Genomic DNA, 7,177 nt, shown 5'->3' on the forward strand with positions numbered 1-7,177 from the left:
TCATAAAACCAAACAGGAGAGATCGTAAGAATTAATTGCAGATTAGATATGATATTAATCAAGAAGATGCCTTAAGTAGCCATTTTAATCATTGTCATCAACATCAGGAGAGTGATTGAAATGATCATTACTTTCGCAGTTGATTATTAAAAGCTGAAGGTATTGTCTCCGCTAGTGTTGTCTTTGGAAAAGAGTCAGAGGGGACTCTCCTGGCAGTGACTTTTAGTAGATTTTTAACTGGAGTGTGTGGTGTGTTGTTGTCAGTAGTGTAGGAGGGGTGGGAGAATAGCACACTAGATCTGGGCACCAATTTACAAACAGTGCCAGAATAGTGGCCCCCAGGCCATGGCAGTAGAAGCACAGGTGCTGGGAACCTATGCACTTCAAATAGATTACAGGGAATCTCTCTGGAAGTAAGACTGTCTAGTGCTGGGTACCTCTCCCTTCCCTGCATCTCTGCTCATGGCACACACATTTTCAGTTATGCCTCTGGTTGTTGTCATGTGTTTGCATATAGTCCTTTCCCTCTTGCCTTGCCCCAACCCTTAAGATAAACTTTGCTTAATGAAAGCATTGTTCAACTTAATTATTTTGTACTATGAGCAAGAAAGCAGTTACCAAGTAGCTTCATTAAAAATGATGATCACGTAAGTTCATGATTATTTTTAACTTATGCATTGATTATGAATCATATTATTTAATACAGCACATTTAAAATAAATATAATTGTATTATAAAATAAATAAGTGTAATTACTTTTTTATAACAGGATGAATCTGGTACAACTGAAGTAACAAGCCAACAAAGTTTTAGTGGTATAAAGTAAGTGTACAGAAGAGCAGAACACAACATGTTATTATTTCTTCACTGGAACAAATTAGTATGCACCATCTGCACACTTTTTTTCTTAATTTTCACTGATACTTGGATAATTTTGATTTTTAAAAACTTGAAATATACAAACATAAAAAGAGAATTTAACTTTGCATAGAAATAACTATCCAATAGTTGGATGCACACGTTTGCAGCCGTACTACATTCCCAAAAAGCAATTTTGAACATGTAAAACATATTGAGTTATAGAGTTTGAAAAAAATATTAAAGATTTTGATTAAAAACTAAAACCTAATATGGATGTTGAAAACAGTTAAGACAAGAATTTGAATAAGAGCTGGAGATTTCTTCGTGGGAATTAAAGAAACATCCAGAAGTTTCCAAGAAAGGACCTTGTTACACCTTACTTTATAAACCAAACAAATGTTAATCAGCTTAGTTTTCAGTTTAGTGATAGTTACATCTTAAGGTAAAAAAAGTCTCTAACTGTCCATCACCTGCACAGCTGTGACTTGCCACTAGATGGTTTGTGGGCAGGGGCAGGACTAGGAGCTAGGGGAAGGACCTACTCACTGCTCCTAATGGGCAGCATGAGTACTGCAGCCCCGAAATGCCCAGAGGTTGTGGCCACTGATCAGACTGGCTCTGATCCAGCCAGGCAGAGCATACTGGTCCATACTGCAACAGAAGCGTGGTGCCTCCTGCTGCTGCTCGAACCAGTTCACAGCTCCTACCAGGTAGAGCAACCCAGTCTGAGTAGCAGCAAGAGGCAGTGTGGCCAGTGAGCACTCTGGGGCTGTGTCACTCACAATACCTGCTGTGCTCAGGGGGTGAGCCACTGTCCGCGGCCCTGCTGTGCCCTGGCATTCCCACTCACCCTGACTCATGAGGGACCACTGCATCCTTGAATGCTGGAGGACTTCTATTTAAGCAGAATAGCTCTGGAGAGTGGTCACACTTTAATGGAACAAAAGCAAAATTAACTGAATTAGAGACAATCCTGCTGTGGAGTGGTGTAACTTTAAAATGAATATTGAATGTTTTAAGCCACTTTAAAGGTGTTGACATGTAGCCAATTCAGGGGTTATGAGCTTCAGAAGTCACCTAAAATTATTGTGTAACAAGGCCCTGAGGGTTGGAGGTAAACTTTCTTCAAGATCAAGATCAAGGAATCCAAAGATGTTTTCTGAAGTTGTAGAAATTTGCTATGGAACACAAAGTGTTCTGTTCTATACCAGGAAAGGAAGTTTACACGTATTAAGATTGTTCTTGGTGATCAGGCTTCCTGTAAGTATAGATCTGTTTCTAATATGCACAATGGAAAAAAAAAAAGATACAAATTTGGTCCAATGTTTTTAATAACAAATAAAAAAAATCTTAAACAGAAAACAATGCAAACCTTTAGAGAAGGAATGCAGTGCAATGCTGGAAGTATGAAAAACTTTGCTCCCCATCTGCTTCCCCAAATTATTAACTGTAGCCTGGAAAGCAATATCAAAAGTGTCTAATAAAACCTAGTTTGGTAGTGATAGGGTTAATAATTTTCATTCTGTCCCTCTGAGGAAGGGCTTTCACAGCTGCATACCCACAGTTACTGTTGTGGGGATGACCCAACCCTGATGAATTAAGTACATGACTAAGCATACCATAAGGAGGATATCCCCAGGTTTGCTACTCTTAGATATAAATCTTATGGGAATGTGGGTAGCAGTGAATACTATTCTAAGTAGGAGAGAAAAAAATTCATTAGGTTCGACCTTGGCGTTTAGAAGGTTTCTCTGTCTCACTAAATTAGGAAAGATTTTTCTTTCTTTGTTTGTCGGTTGGCTTCAGAAAGTTTAGGAATAATGGATAGTTGGATTAACTACAGCATTGTGCCTAGAACAAGTTACCAATTGCCTTCCCTGGATGTAGAAAACAGCACCTTTGACTGTTATAGAATTCGCCTTTAGTCCCATTTGGCTTGTGATCTAAAATTGAACAGTATTAGAGGAGGGGTTTCCTGTTCCTATTCATTTCCCATTCTGTTACAGAAACCCCAAGCATAATGGGGCAAAAGTAGGGGGAAGGGAACAATGGAAAATTTTAGATACAAAAGTCCTGTACTATTTTCTGTCCTGTTTCAATAGACCCAAATAGCAACGTACAGATAAAGCCTGTATCCCAATTCTTTCTTCAGCTGAAAAATCCTTTAGTTTTATACTGTACTTTTTGGGGCTGTTCCAGATTTGTTATAGTGCATATTGAATAAAACATTCCAGTGATTTTCTAGGTCATTAGTTCAGATCTTTATGCAAATATTCTAACCTTCACTTTTAATTTCCTGGCTGTTTACAAGGACACTTTCCCCAGAATTTAGGGGAATACTTCCATAAAACACCATATGAGACTGGATGGTTTTTCTTTCAAGCATTATAGGATGAGGGAAAGTGATGTTTGTTATTCTAGCATTGAATCTACACCCAGAGAGAGAGAGACAAAGTACTCGGTGAGATTATGACAATTTCTTAATATTGCTGTGGAGGTTTGTTTAGGCTTTGCTCCTGTATTCCCCAGTAGTATAAAAAAACTTAAGGATTCTTACAGAGGCATAATGATGGGAGGCACAATTCACTGATGTTGCTCCACTCTGTTATAGGTTGACTCCAGCATATTGGTGCAATACGCTTGTTTCTGGTCAGACAATTTCTGTATCAGTAAAATTCTGTTGATGATACTAGAATTAGATTTTTTAAAAACTAGTACAGTGTATCCTGATTTCATGATGGGAGAATAAAATACATTATTTCCATTATTATAGGAAAGTTTTTATGAAGCTTCAACTCCAGCATTTGGATAAAAGTTATCCAGGGGCAAAGGGAAAGTTCCTGATTTATTGCTTATGTGAAAAATTCTCATTATTGTACTTTATTAGAAGCACTTCAATATTAACATTCAGGTAAAGGACAGTTTCTGCAGACTGGTGCCAAAAAGATTAGACAATTTAATTTTTGTGGAGGATTCCTAAGTTCATTTACATTTCTGTTATGCTTAAAGGAAATCAAGTGTTGCTGCAAAAGAAACAAAACCATGAAAAAATGCAATGTGATGATTAAAATGGGAGACAATTTAATCATTTAAAACTGACTTATACCTGATAGTTAAAGATTATTGCTAAACAGATAGCTATGAAATGGTACGAGAAAGTATTCTCTTTGGCACATCTTTGTTACTAATGTTGCCCAAATTAGATCCATAATCTTCTTAATGAAGGAGATATGTTTCCCTTGGAAAAACCATTTGATAGAGCTGGGTATCATCAAAAACTCCACGCACAATTTAAAGCAGTGGTTTCAGGAGGGTAAAATATTCAGAATTATATTAATCCAGTAGGATTAAGATATGCACATAGTGGTAAGTACCCAGGACTAAGACAAATGGAGGTAGAAATAAATAATCCAACAGACTAAAAGCTGACAGCAACTTCCTAGGGAAGTGTTGCAGATATTGTAGGGGAACAACATTACATCTTTTTTATTACAGCTTTCCTCGCAGAATGGTTATTCCTTTGCAAAATACAGTGGACTGTTTCCTTTCTGAAGGCCAGATCCCAACTAAGACAAATTAAAGAGATCAGATTGTTGGCTAACAGGTGAGAGAGCAAAGTTTCAGAGAATAATACATTAATAATGTTAATAAGGTTCAATATACAAGCTAGCCATACATATTCCATAGCTGAATCAGATGTTCGTGTTATATTTACCTGGGACAGTGGAGTACAGATAAACATTATGCATCAGAGATTATATTTAAACTCCAAAGCTGTTTTCAGTGTAGCACTCTGAAACTTATCTGTATATTGACAATGAGAAGAGTGTTGCTCAGAACTCAAGAAAGACTAAAACAAATTAGCATGTTTTTGACACTAAGAGTTCCTATTTGAAAACCTTGGGCTTATCTTTTTTGTGAATCAAGTTTAGCAGGGCTGTGTGAAACGACACTGTTCCATTCCGACTTCAGTTTAGAGGTTTCAGTTTTGTATCAAATTTCATTTCAAGTCGAAACAGCCTCACTGTTTCACTTTATGGAAACGGTGAGGCTGTTTTGACACTGTTTCTATGTTTCACCCGACCATCATGCTGGGGAAAAGAAATCAACCCAGCTGGGCTGAGTTTATTTCCCCAGCATGACTGTCACAGGGTGGGGTCCTAGGGAAGGCTGTGATCTCCCTAGTGCCCCCTACCATGCCAAGTTTGTGTTAAAGCATCCTCATTCTCACCTGCCACATCTTAATCTTGTATAAATAAAAGGGAGGCTGCCTTTCATTCCCTTGGTCATGGTTCTCCCTGCTACCCCACATCTTGTTCTGATAATGGGGTTCTGGGCATCCCAGCCTTATGGGCTATTCATGGCTCCAACCACCCCTGTACCACGCTGCAAGCCTCACTGATGTACCAGATGTTGTTTGGTCTGTTTTACTATCTGGCGCTCAGGCTCTCCGCAGCCCTTGTCTTTCTCTGCATCCTCTCTGGCACTCCACAGCCCCTTGTCTCTCACCCTACACCCCACAGGTGCTCTGGCGTATCTCACAACCATGCCCCACAGGTGCTCTGGCTTGCTGTGCAACAGCTCCCACACAGGCACTCTGGCTTGCCTTGCAACTGCGCCCACATAGGTGCTCTGGCTTTCTGCAGCCTTATCTCAAAACCGTGCCTTTTGGCACTCAGCAATTGCTGCCCCCTTGCTCTAGGGCTTCTCTCACTGCCCCCTTTGCCTCAGGGCTTCTCACTGCCCCCTTTGCCTCAGGGCTTCTCACTGCCCCCTTTGCTCTAGGGCTAGGGTCTGCGCACCCCAAAAATGCTGTGCCCTCTGTGGTGCTGGGGTCCCCATGCTACTATGGGTCCCCTACAAGGCCTCCTCCTGCCCCTAATAGCCTCACCCAAACCACCGGTTGTAAACAGTAAAGAGAAAGCTCAAGCCCCTAGGCTGTAACATAAATTCAAGCCGCCTAACTATAACATTAGTCCCGCCACATCAGGGGGGCTCTATCCTTCCCCCAGTCTCAAAGCAGTACCTGTAGTCTAGTCTCTCCTCTTTGGTCAGTCCAGCAAAGCTCCTTCCTCTATGGCTGCTGGCAGGGGATTGCCTGCCTGGCCCCAGTCTGTGTTTAAATAGGAGCCAGGCCCTGCCCCTTCCAGTCAGCTGACTCCCACCGGTTACCCTGGCAACCCGCAGCTGGGCTCCTTACTTGCTGCTCCACGAGTAGCAGGCACCTCAGTGCTCTGCTACACACCTCCCCTCTTTATAGGAGCAGAGCACCGAAGTGCTTTGTGACAGTGGCCATTGCTGACCCCAGCTGGGCTGACTTTCTTTCCCAAGCCCGATCCTATCTCTGGGGATGGAAAGTCAGTCCAGCTGGGTTGACTTTCCATACCCACTGCTATATCCGGCAGGGAACAGGCAGTCAGCTCAGCTGGGTTGACCCCAGTGCCTGGGCCAACCTAGTGCTGGGGATGGGAAGTCAGCTCAGCTGGATTGACTTCCCATCCCCAGCACTATGGTTGAAACATTTTGAGTTTCAAAACATTTCAACTAGCCTCATTTTATTTCAAGGTTGTTTTGCAGCCCTTAGTTTCATTTTGATTTTGCTGTTTCAACCTCAAAATGAGTTGAAACTGTGTAAAAACAAAAATGGCCAGCAAAATTTCACACAGCCCTAATGTTTAGGTGCTCACAGGACCTTAACTGGAGAAATAAAGAGAATCATTACCTTTCCTTAATTGTATATCCTTCATATTTTTGTAGAGCAAATTTGTGGTGACTGTGAATGCATTTCTCATACAGATATGGGTTGGCAAAGCATTTGGATCAACAGAAAGTTAGTGTCTATAGGGATGGTTATGATACCTGCCTCAGCTCTACAACCTCAGTTTGCTAGAGCTGAAGCACCTAAGATTCCCTCCCTCCCACCCCCACCCCACACCTTTTAGGAAACTTTATATCTAGAACATGGTATTTAATACCTGCTGGGAAAATTCCATGAGAAAGTATAAAAAGTTTTATAATAGTAATTTGACAGATGAGCATTACTCAGGTTTAAAACAGTTTTTATTGTATTCATAATTTATCTCTCTCCCTCTTTCTCCCTACCCCCACAATGTCTTGTTATCTCCCTACATTTAATGGTAGTAAGGCACTCAGAATTTTTTCTTGCCTTCTATTTTGATTCAAAATTGATTCTTTTATAAGCCTGATTGCAACACACTTTTCATGTTTAAGTACCTATTTTTGCATGTAATATAAATGGCCACTAGTAAAAAATTAAGCTCAGAGGATTGACAACTTTATATTTTTAAGAAAGCCA

The sequence above is a fragment of the Crocodylus siamensis genome, chromosome 7 (assembly GCF_052110815.1).
Source record: "Crocodylus siamensis isolate JL-2025a chromosome 7, ASM5211081v1, whole genome shotgun sequence".
NCBI lineage: Eukaryota > Metazoa > Chordata > Crocodylia > Crocodylidae > Crocodylus > Crocodylus siamensis.